Source organism: Rosa rugosa, chromosome 5 (assembly GCF_958449725.1).
Source record: "Rosa rugosa chromosome 5, drRosRugo1.1, whole genome shotgun sequence".
In the NCBI taxonomy this organism is placed as follows: Eukaryota; Viridiplantae; Streptophyta; class Magnoliopsida; order Rosales; family Rosaceae; genus Rosa; species Rosa rugosa.
In genome coordinates, this window is record NC_084824.1 from 48,260,667 (window position 1) to 48,273,940 (window position 13,274).

Sequence of the window (13,274 nt, forward strand, 5' to 3'; positions counted from 1 at the left end):
ACGTACACTTGCATATGCTTAACGGTAAAAACACAAGCTTCTCAAAAAAAAAAAAAAAAAAAACGGTAAAAACACAAGAAAATTAAATAAAGGTTGGAGAAGAATTTCTTGGAGGCAAGTCGCGTTTTAGATGATCGTAAAGACTATTTGAAGGTTTTTCAATCAATTAGGATTCAACATATTTACCGTGAAACAAATAGTATTATAGATAGACTTGCTCACCTTAATAGTGTATTTTTCATTAAAGATGATGTTTGGTTAGAGGATTGGAGACTATTGCTATCATATAGGATATTCTCTATGAGGATTATTATATATAATTGTTTTTCTGTTGCACGGGGTACAGAATTTATGTTCACTCCTCCCCCCCACCCCAGTGGTTGTTCTCTATTTCACTAAATAGAACTGGCCGTGAGACTGAGCCTCCCAATTAAGCTGGTTCCAAAACCCTTTAAAAAAAAAAAGAATATATTTATATATATATATATATATATATATATATATATATATATATATATATATATATATATTAGAATTTAGTTGATTATATTAGAATTAGTTAAAAACTCCCAAACCCCAGGTGGCGGATTACCGCCTAGGTGTGGTATTTGAGTCGTATATATATAAAACTCCTCAAACCCCAGGTGGCGGATTACCGCCTAGGTGAGGTATTTGAGTTAATATCCTTTAATCTACTTTTATGCTAAGTGATTATCTGTCTGGTTCCAATTCTTAAGTTTGTAAACATCTATTTTATCTTTTCTTTTTCCACCTTTAGCCTATTCCTTTCTCCACCAAACAGTAAGTCCAGGTCCAAACAATGAGTCCCGGGTGTGAGACATGAGCGGATGCGGCATGAGCGGAGAAGAGAGATGCCTAGTTTAAGGTAGAAAATTAAGGTATTTTAGTCTTCCAAACTTAACTTTTTGTCCCAGCCTTTCTAATCACTTCTCCTAATGAGTAGACTATTTATATCCAACTCAGTCACCTCCAGTTCGTCTAGATCCTCCCTAAATAGGATCCCTGACATAGTTAATGAAGAACAAATTGAATATCAGTCAAATGATAATATAGACATGAATGATTGGAATATTCCCAGAGTCCCTAGTAACAAAATTTATAAGAAAAAATGGTCTCTTTCTTCATTCAAAAGTGAACATCATATTAAAACGGTAGAACAAGTCTATGCCCTTAGTAAACAACATGAAACTTGTCAATTATTTAGCCTTGAGTCAATTAAAAAACACAAAAAAGATGGTCACAATTTCTTACATATATGTTTAGTCTAAATCGGCGTTAAGCCATTAACCCGAAAGGGTCTAAATGCCTCTATACTCCTATGCCTCAGAGATGCAAGATTCACCGACTTTAATGACAGTACCCTAGGCATAATTGAGTCAAGCCTATTTAACGGTCCAATCCATTTCGATTGTTACCCAGATTTTACAATTAGTCTTAGTGATCCTCACATCTTAAAATCTTTAACCTTAAATATTAAAACTTCAGGTTACAATGTCCTAGAAGGAACCCAACCATTAGCCTTAATTTATAGAATCCACTATAAAGTCACTGGTACAAACATGAATTTTCAAGCCATCAGTAAAAGCCCAAAAGATCAAACTCTTTTAATTCAAAGTAGTCAAGAAAATGCTAATATTAGAGTTCCACACACAATCAGATGGTCAGATGTTCATCTACCTTCTGAATGGTCTCTTACTAGTGAAAATCAACCTATCAACATACAACATAATTTATCTGACTTAAACTGTATCCAACAATATAATGATGGTACAGTACGAATCAACTTCCATAATCCTAGAATAACTCAAAATCTTAGGATTCAAGAATTAGGTCAATCTTCAAGACATTCAGAATTAGGTCAATCGTCAAGACATTCTTTCACAGCTCCAAGGCATTCTTTTGCAGGATCCACATTTGCTGAAACTATGTCTAGACAAGACTGTGAATTAGATAAAGAAATAAAAAATATTAGAATAAGAGAATTAGAGGAAGAATTACAAAAACTAAAAATTAAAAATATTCGGACTGCCTCACAAGTCAGTTACCCCAGTTATGCAGAAACTCAACCTGCCTTAGATGAGGAACAAACATCTCCCACAGCTACTGATTTTGAAATCGTCCCTCCCATAAATCCTCAATTAAGTACACTCAGTAGACCTTTTAAAATTGATTATCCCAAATTAGATAAAGATCTTGAATCTGAAGAAAATATTCATAGAAGAAACCTTTATAGAAAACAATATCCCTTAATCGAACAACGAAAACAATTATTTAAAAATTGGCAAGCTTTTATGCTTGAGACCCAATCTGAAATATTTTTCCTTGATTTCATTGATCAACAAAGCCAAAAAAATATTCAAACCCTCACAAAAGCAAAATGGAAAACACCCACTAATACAGTTATTTCTTCCAGTCATCCTCCCGTTGAAACTATAGTCATTGATCACCTACAAACGCTCATAACTGCATCACCTTTTAAAGTTTCTGGAGATGATCCAGAAAGTAAAAAAACTATTGAATAAAATAATTACACGAATCAAAGCCTAGTCACTATAGGAAGTCAACTAGACAAAATAGAAACAAAAGTAGATAACATTTTTTCAAAAGTAAGCATTATACCCCAACCACGATCAGAAACACCTTTAATCCACTTTAGTGAAATAAATAAACCTAATCTCAAGCTCATCTCCACTGCACAAAAAATTGAACAAATGCTCAAAGAACTCAAAGCTGAACCTAGTAGAATCGCAGTCATCCATACCCACGAATCATCATCAGACTCCTCCTCTGATAATGATTCCAATACCATTTCTCAGATAAATCAAACATTTCAAGAACTCCAATTACATAGGATAGTTCACCCAAAGAAACGGCATTTTAAAAATTGGACAGAACGCCCTTTACCATTAGATATTCAACCCACTAATTATCCCAGTAATCAGTTTTCAGTCTCTTCCGACAAAACGTACGAATGGAAATAATTTATCAGAACAAGAAATACTAAACAAATTACATCACATGTCCATGGCAGCCAATAGTTATGTCACCAACCATAATTTCAGCCAGCCTGAAATTATTGATATCCTATCCACATGATTCACAGGAATGCTTCATTCCTGGTGGGAAAAACATCTCACTCCTGATTCCAGAGCAGCCATTAAACAAGCAGTTAAACATGACGAAGATGGAATTCCAATCTTTGATGAACACATCGGAATGGGAGTCTCTGATGCTGTCAATACCCTATTTTATACAATTATTCAACATTTCATAGGCACACCTAGTCACATTACCTCTAGAATCCATGATCAACTTAGTAATCTCAGATGCCCCACCTTAAGCGATTTTAAATGGTATAAAGATGTTTTTATTTCTAGAGTTATGCTTAGAGATGATAGTAACCAACCCTTTTGGAAAGAAAAATTCATAAATGGTTTACCTAAACTTTTTGCCCACAAAATTAGACAAGTCTTAAGTAATGAAACATGACACATTAATTATGATACTCTTACATACGGAAACATTATTACCGTTATCCAAAAAGAAGGGTTAAAAATGTGTATAGATATGAAACTAAACTCTCAAGTCAAATCCGATAAGAAAACAGCCAAATATGAATTAGGCAATTTTTGTGAACAATATGGTCTCCCATCTTTACCTCCTTCCCGACGACATAAAAAGAAAAATAATGAATTTGACTACCATCATACAAGAAGAAAATTTAACCGCAATAAATTTTACTCAAGAAACAGAAATAATTTTGAACCAAACAAATTTCGAAAACCTTGGCCCAGAAAAACAAATCATCATTCAAAAAAGCCTTTTGACAAAAGTAAAACCAAATGCTATAAATGTAACAAAACTGGTCACTTTGCAAATGCCTGCCCAGTAAAAAATACTATTAAACAATTAAAAATCAGTAAAGAAGAACAGGAAAATCTTATTCGACTTTTAGAATTAAGAAACACTGACTCAGAAAATGAACATAGTGAAAATGATTTTATGCCAATAGAGTCTTCCACCTCAACTGATTGTGATGAACACTCTTCACCAGATATCTGTTTCGGGTGCAACGATACTTGTTGCAAAACTATAAATGTTCTTTCTAAACAAGAAGAACAGGAGGAATTATTAATTGATCTAATAGGAAAAATCGATAACCAAGAATTAAAATCAGAATATCTTAAGAAATTGAAAAAATTAATCACACAAGAAAACGTTGTTAATATCCCTCAGGAAAAAATTTGTCTTACTTCAACCTTTGACAAATTTAAAACTAGTAAAAAAGAAATAACAATCCAAGACCTACAACAAGAAATAAAGACAATTAAAACACAAATACAGTCTTTACAAAAAAACAAATTTAGAAATCAGTCATGACAACAAAGAAATCAAACATGACTTAACTATTCTCAAAATAGAACATCAATTCCTTAAACTACAGCATTCCAATGACAACCCTCTTAATAATGATCCACCTGGGCAAAATGATGTGGAAACATCAGAACAAAACACTATCAGCATCATTCGTCAAATCCAACTCAAAAAATGGTATACCACAGTACAACTTAAAATTAATGATTTCCAGTTAGTAACAACAGCGCTTATTGATTCTGGTGCAGATCTCAACTGTATCCAAGAAGGCTTGATACCTTCTAAATACTTTGAAAAAACAAAAGAGTCATTAAGATCAGCTAACGGAACCAAGATGGATATAAAATACGAAATCCCTAAAGCACATGTTTGTCAAAATAATGTATGCTTCAAAACACCATTTGTTTTAGTCAAAAACTTAACCGACAAAGTAATTTTAGGACTTCCTTTCATTACTATAATTTATCCTTTTACCACAGAATATGATGGGATTATCACCTATCCATTTGGTGAACCAGTAAAATTTACCTTTCTATCCAATCCCGAAATACATACCCTAAAGGCTTTCCAAGAAAATTCTATCTCAAAAACACTGAATTGTATTCAGGCAAAATATAAGCAGATCACATTTCTTAAAGAAGAAATCAAGTTTAAACGAATCGATACTCAACTCCAAGAACCTTTTCTCCAACAAAAAGTCAAAACATTCGAAGAAAAAACCATTAACGAATTATGTTCGGATATTCCTATTGCCTTTTGGCATAGAAAAAAACATATTGTCACTCTCCCTTATATTAAAGGGTTCCATGAGAAAAATATTCCTACCAAAGCCCGTCCAATTCAAATGAATCAAGAAGTCATGGAATTCTGCAAAAAAGAAAGGGAAAAATTCACCAACGGTGTCTGGACACTTAGGGGACTTTCAGAATGATACCTGAACTTACAAAGTTATCAATGTGATACCTGGACTCATTTTTTCGTATCAATGTGATACCTACGGCCAATTTCCGTCACGGAGCCGTTACGGAAATTGGCCGTAGGTATCACATTGATACGAAAAAATGAGTCCAGGTATCACATTGATAACTTTGTAAGTTCAGGTATCATTCTGAAAGTCCCTAAGTGTCCAGACACCGTTGGTGAATTTTTTCCTATTTTGCACGTGCGATGCACGTGAGTCACTTAATGAAGACAAAAGGACCGATTTACCCTCAAATTCTTTCTTTCTTTTCTTTTCTTTTTTTCTTTATTCTTCTTTCTTTCTTTCTTTCTTCTTCTTCTTTTCTGGTTTCTTCTTCCCCTGATTTGAATCATCAAGATTCAAATCATCTTGCTCGTCCGATTCCCACCGCCGATCGCCGATCAAACACCGCCGCTGCGTCTCAACCCACCTTCATGCACCACATATGTTTCTGGTTCCCCCAACTTCAAATCCTATAGCAAATTGAAATTGTGCATTGAGGCTTCACCGCTCACTCCGAGTTCATCCCCGCCGCCGCCGCCAATGACTTAACCACCACTACTCTCGTTCTCTCCTCCGACCCCCTTTTATACACCATTGATCAGAAACTCAGACTCCGCCAGCCCTCCACTCTCAAATCACAGCTCCAATCCCACCCCTCCATCCTCTCCTTCGTTCCCGACATGCAACACCACCTCCACACCATCCTCACCTGCAACTTCATCGGTTTAGCCCAACTTCGATCAGAGGAAATTTTAGGCAGACAAAGATTAACAACTTCGGCCTCCACACCATCCTCACCTGCAGAAAATTCGAGCTATTCTTATTCACCAGCTTCGCCACTCCGCTGCTACCCACCATTGTGCCTCGCCGATTAGTAGACAAAGAACTCGGAGCCTCCACCATCGAGAAATTGAGGCTCACGTTCTGCGTGTCCTGCGCGGCGGATATCGGCATCGTCAGAGAAAATGTTGTATGAACATAAATTTAGTTTGGGTTCCACAGTGGCAGCTAGTCAAGCTCGTTGATTGCGGCCTTGGCTTTCTTGATTAGCCAATCGACGACCTTGCTAGGCTGGTCGTATCCAAGCCGGTCCTGCATGTCGTAGAATTGAATGGCGGTGTGGGCGACGAGCCGGATGCTGCGGTCCCTGGGGCCTTTGGTGGTGCAAACCTTGCTGTGGCGGTCCTTCCGGTCGGTGGCCCTTAGAATGTGGCATTGAGCCTCCACGATTTCGCTAGCGGTGGAGGAATTAGAAGCAGTCCTTATCCCCAAACCCAATCGAGAAGCAGCGGAGGACGACGTTGTTGTGCGGTGGTGGAGATTGTTGTGGTCAAGTCATTGGCGACGACGGCGAGGATGAACTCGGAGTGAGCGGTGAAGCCTTAATGCACAATTTCAATTTGCTATAGGATTTGAAGTTGGGGGAACCAGAAACATCTATGGTGCATGAAGGTGGATTGAGACGCAGCGGCGGTGTTTGATCGACGATCGGCGGTAGGAATCAGACGAGCAAGATGATTTGAATCTTGATGATTCAAATCAGGGGAAGAAGAAACTAGAAAAGAAGAAGAAGAAAGAAAGAAGAATAAAGAAAAAAAGAAAAGAAAAGAAAAAAAGAATTTGAGGGTAAATCGGTCCTTTTGTCTTCATTAAGTGACTCACGTGCATCGCACGTGCAAAATAGGAAAAAATTCACCAACGGTGTCTGGACACTTAGGGACTTTCAGAATGATACCTGAACTTACAAAGTTATCAATGTGATACCTGGACTCATTTTTTCGTATCAATGTGATACCTACGGCCAATTTCCGTAACGGCTCCGTGACGGAAATTGGCCGTAGGTATCACATTGATACGAAAAAATGAGTCCAGGTATCACATTGATAACTTTGTAAGTTCAGGTATCATTCTGAAAGTCCCCTAAGTGTCCAGACACCGTTGGTGAATTTTTCCCAAAAAGAAATTAAAGATTTACTTCACAAAAGAATCATCAGACAAAGTAAATCCCCGTGGTCATGTCCTGCCTTCTATGTGCAGAAAAATGCCGAATTAGAAAGAGGAACTCCACGCTTAGTCATCAATTATAAACCTCTCAATACAGTTCTAGAATGGATTCGATATCCTATCCCCAATAAACGAGATCTCATTAACAGATTAAATAATGCTGTCATTTTCTCCAAATTTGATATGAAATCTGGTTTCTGGCAAATACAAATTAGTGAGGAAGACAAATACAAAACTGCTTTTGTCACCCCTTTCGGTCATTATGAATGGAATGTCATGCCATTCGGTCTTAAAAATGCCCCCAATGAATTCCAAAATATTATGAATGACATTTTCAACCCATATAGTCATTTTTCCATAGTCTACATTGATGATGTCCTTATTTTCTCACAATCAATCGATCAACATTGGAAACATTTGCACCAATTCTTCACCATCATAAAAAACAATGGTCTCGTAGTCTCTGCTTCCAAAATTAAACTCTTTCAAACTAATATTAGATTCATAGGATTCAATATCCATCATCTCCAAATTAGTCCAATAGATCGAGTAATCCAGTTTGCTGACAAATTCCCTATGTCATCCTAGACAAAAATCAATTGCAAAGGTTCTTAGGATCATTAAATTATGTGGTAGACTTCTACCAAAATCTAAGGAAGAAATGCAAACCTTTATTTGATAGATTACAGACCAATCCCCCTCCTTGGTCACCAGTTCATACTTCTTTAGTTAAAGAAATCAAGAGTTATGTCAAAACCCTTCCATGTCTTGGCATTCCCCTCGCCAATTCCTTCAAAATTGTCGAAACTGATGCTTTTGAAGTTGGTTATGGAGGTGTCTTAAAACAACAAATCTCTCCTACTCATCCTGAGCAAATCGTTAGATACTATTCCGGAGTCTGGAATCAATCACAAAGCAATTACAGTACTATTAAAAAAGAAATTTTATCTATTGTTTTATGTATTAGTAAATTTCAAGATGATTTATTAAATCAAAAATTTATAGTTCGAGTGGATTGCAAAAGTGCAAAAGATGTCCTAGAAAAAGATGTTCAAAATATTGCTAGTAAACAGATCTTTGCCAGATGGCAGGCAATTTTAAGTATTTTTGATTTTGAAATTGCATTCATTAAAGGCAGTGACAATCACATTCCAGACTTTCTAACCCGAGAATTTCTACAGGGTTCCAAAACATGAAGACCCGATCATCCACTGGGAGAAATCCCTCAAATCCAGTAAATGAAGAACCTTTTTGCCCAACTGCTCCCAAAAACACAGTCAAACCAGAATCATCAACACCAGTCAAACAAGAGTCATCTTCCAGTTTAGTCCCTTATGCTGGACATCCACCCCTACCATTACCACCCAGTAATAGATTCAATACCATTGGTAGCACCCTTGGTACTAATCGTCCCAATTACCAGTCAGCTCTAGTCAACCAATATGACCCATTCAAATCTGACTCACAAACAAATTACAAAAAAAACCTCTCCTTACATTCAGCGAACTGTTCACCAACTTTTTTATGTTGAACCAACCATGAGTCATCTAAAAAATCCAATGTCTTTAGTCAAAACTTATTACCCTCCTGGTTTTCACTTTTTACCTAGTCACCCTAGCAAGTCATTAAAGTTTTATAGAGATATTATTTTTGAAACTAAGTCAATCACCATTAAACCTATTCCTGACAAAAAAGACCCAACCAAAATCCTGTACCATTCTCTCTACATAGTTCGCATCATTTCTCTTTCTCAATGGGGTGATCCTCCTTTCACCTACCACAAATGCGGAGATCTCTCATTCAATTACTATGATTATGAAGAAGCATGGAATACCATCTTCCTTCATCAAACTGATGATTCCAGTCATTCATGGTTCTTAAATTTCGATTTCAAATTCAACAGACAATTTCCAATGTGGTTCCTTGGATGGTGGAGGGCTCATGGTTGCCCCTTCGATATCCTCCCACAAGAGATCAAGAATGCAGTCACCTGTTTCTCAACAGTCATGAATTTCACAAATTATGACTTGAATTTTCCAGTCGCATTACATTTTATGGCCAAATACAAGCTCCCCTGGATCTTTAAATGGCATTACGAAGTCAAAGAACATGTAGTCTCCAGACACTTCCTAGTCAAATGGTGGGATAATTTCAAAATTGAAAGAATTATCTCCCAATTCAATGAAGAATTTCCAGTCACTCCAGCACAACCTTCTCAGTCAAGATCTCCAGTCACTCCAATGCCAACCCAACTGGCATCCACTTCTCAGTCAAAGCCACAATCCCACAAGTTACCTTCCTCTTCAAAATCCAAGGGGAAAGCAAAATCCGATACATCATCCAAGTCAGAAGAATTGAAAGAGTTAGCCAAGAAACTCCTAGAACAAGCTGCTAACCTCAGTAACGATGAAGATGAAGAAGAAGAAGAAGAAGAAGAAGCCTCTTCTCGCTCCTCATCCTCTTCTCACAGTCATCCAGACACTCCCGGTAAAACAGCCAGATGGGCTGATTACTAAGATAGTCAAGATCCATATGAAGATTTCGAGTAAAGCCAATATCAGACAAGTCACTATTCATGAATAGTAACTTTTTACTATTCACTCACGAGGCAAAAACACAGCTAATCGTGCTGCTTCCTATTTTTGGCATTTTCCGAGTAAAAGCAGATGGCCTGACCCAAATGTCGGAGCGTCAAGTCCTATATAAGGAGCATCCCTCCTTCAGTTAACACAAGTTTTCATTTTTACAAGTTCATTTCCTTCTTTCATTTTCTCCCTAGTTTTAGCGGAGCAACTCATGTGTTGAGTAGCCTCTGCTTTAGTCATTCCCTTTCCCTTCTGTACTCACTGTAAACCCTTCATGCATTCAAACTAGTAAGTTTATGTTTTGTAATTTAATTTTCAATCTTAGTCAATTCAATAATCAGTTTTAATATTAGTAATTTTATGTTTCAGTTTTAATATTAGTTAGTAGTTTTATGTTAAGTATTTTCCACATATATATAAAGGATTTTTCTCAGGTAAGGATGTCCTTACCTAAGGTTTAGGTACGGATTTGGTGTTTTCACCCACTTTTCGATCACATTTTCACATCTTAACCGTTCAGTTTTTAGGTCCTAATGTATAGATCACCTCTGCAAAATTTCAGCCAAATTGGTGATCGTTAAGGCGTCCAAAACTGCAATTTACACGAACGGACCGAATCTGTCGAACCGGAACCGTTCGTATTTATAATCGTAAATTGAAGTTTTTGATGCCTTAACGATCACCAAATTGGCTGAAAATTTGCAGAAATGATCTATACATTAGGACCTAAAAACTAAACGGTTAAGATGTAAAAATGTGATCGGAAAGTGGGTGAAAACCGGAAATCCGTACCTAAAGCTAGGTAAGGACGTCCTTAGTGTAGCCGCACTGTGTCTATATATATATATATATATATATATATATATATATATATATATATATATACCTTCTAGTGAGGGATCCCTTTTTTTTTTAATCTTTTCTAAGGATAGGGCATTTGACCAACTTTTCGATCATATTTTCCCATCTTAACCGTTCAGTTTTTAGGTCCTAATGTGTAGATCATTTCTGCAAATTTTCAGCCAAATTGATTATAGTTAAGACATTCAAAATGGCGATTTAATATTATAAGTATGAACGGTTCAAGTTTGACAGATTTGGTTCGTCTATTGTTTAATCTAGTTTGATATCTTAACGATCACCGATTTGGCTGAAAATTTGCAGAAATGATCTACACAGTATGACCTAAAAACTGAACGATTGAGATGACGAAATGTGATCGAAAAGTTGGTCTAATGCCCTATCTCTAGAAAAGACAAAAAAAAGGGATCCCTTAGTGGAATGACCCTTTATATATAGCAATATTTAAAAAGTCCAAATCCTGATACTTAATTTTAATTGTGTGGTTACCAAAACTTCTCAGTAAGACTCATTGTTCAGTAATCTAAGAGCAAGTTCACCCGTTGGGTCACCATGTCACCTACTATTCACTGCTTTTTAGTGTTTATTTCCACTCTCTGAGTCACGGGCACAGTTTCCAATAAGACCTGGGTCATCAGGTCAGCTTGCAGGTCACCAAGGTGACTCAAAAAGAGACCCTGGGTGATCCAGGGCACGAAATACACTGTGCCCGTGACCCAGAGAGTAAAATACACATAAAAAGTAGTGAATAGTAGGTGACCTGGTGACCCACGGGTGAACTTGCTCTAACTGGCCTTCTTCAAAATTGCATTCTTCGGCTCCCTTTGATCGAAGGAGAACCCAATCCCCCCCCCCCCCTTCTTCTCCCAGAAAACCACATGAGACATATTCATCTCACCACAGATGATTTCCTCCCGGTATTTGTTTTCCGCTATCATGGATGAACCACAAGCATCCTTTAGAATATTCAAAGCCCTAGAAGGACTGCCCCTCTTCTTCTTGTTGGCAGAAGATGCAACCGAGATCATAGTGGCTAGAGTCGGAATCGTAGGGCCCTCATCCGAACCGGTTGTACTTGTAAGTGGGGATGGCACCACCACATGGGCATTGAAACCAACCACATTCCTTTTTTTCTTGGGAAAAGATCACCAATGGTCATTGAGTTATGACCTGTTCGACATTTAACTCATTATATTTTCAAAAATATCACTTAACCTCACTCACTTTTGAATCTGTCTTTCACATAACTTACTGTCGTTAAATCTTTCGTTAGAAGCTATTAAAGTTGAGGGTATATTTGTCTAAACACTAAAAATGCTTTTTCAATTTTTTTTTTTTGGATCAAATAATGATTCATTCAACTTGAATAACTTACAATCAAGGAGTTTATAGTGACCTCATTAAACCTAACCAAAGACTAAAGTTGGGAAGAGTAACACACTCCATTTAGCAAACTTACATACTTCTATCACTCTCAATGGTAGACGTGAGCCAAAGTGGCGTCATTCGCCACCAATAAGTTGGAAATTGTAACTCAATAGCAGCCTTAGCCATGCAATGGGCAGCTTTATTACATTCTCTAGGAACATGAACCCAACTACTAGACTGAAAATTACTTACTAGACTCTTGCTTCGTCAAGTAGAGCACCATCATGACTTAAATCCTCCTCCCCCGCGTCTAATGCTGAAATCACGTTCTTTGCATCACCCTCTATGATCACATTGGTAAAGCCTGCATGGAGATAAAAGTAAAGACTATTAACCAATGCAACAGACTCACAAGCCATAGGCGTTGGCAACCTCATGCCAAGAACTCCAAGCACACCTAATACATTGCTCTCCTCATCCCTACAAACAGTTCCAGTCCCAAAGCCTCCATTTTTGAAGTCCAGAGCACCATCGAAATTTACTTTCACATGATCAAGAGGTGAGCCAGTCCAATGCATAGAAGAAGTAGCAGCAACAAAATTGCTTCCACGCTATTTACATCTTTCTTTTGTGTCACTTGCACAAAAAAACTCCACCACCCAGCAGCCTTATCAATTAATTCCCCTGCCTGCAAGAAGCCTTTTCCATGTGTCCTGTCATTGCGTCTCGTAGCAATTTTCGGTGATTTTTTTCGGATTCTCCAGCTATTTTTAATGACTTTTTGAAGTTTGAGTGGAAATTACATTAGTTTGGACACATGTCACATTATTATTGGTCCGTATGCATTACTTGGTGACCAATGATAGCAGCCCTACGTGTTGCAAGTGGGAATATGTATATCAGATGTTTGACATGTGGCAAATAATGAAGGAGAGATCAATCAGATTAAGAAACGTGGCGCCCATGTGTTGAAATTTTAGAGATACCTTGACAAGTGTCATTCATACATAGACCAAAATCATAAAACTGACCCTATGTCGGTTTACCCGACCCTATAAATAGGCTAACCTGCTTCAGCTATTTTCACCACAACTTTC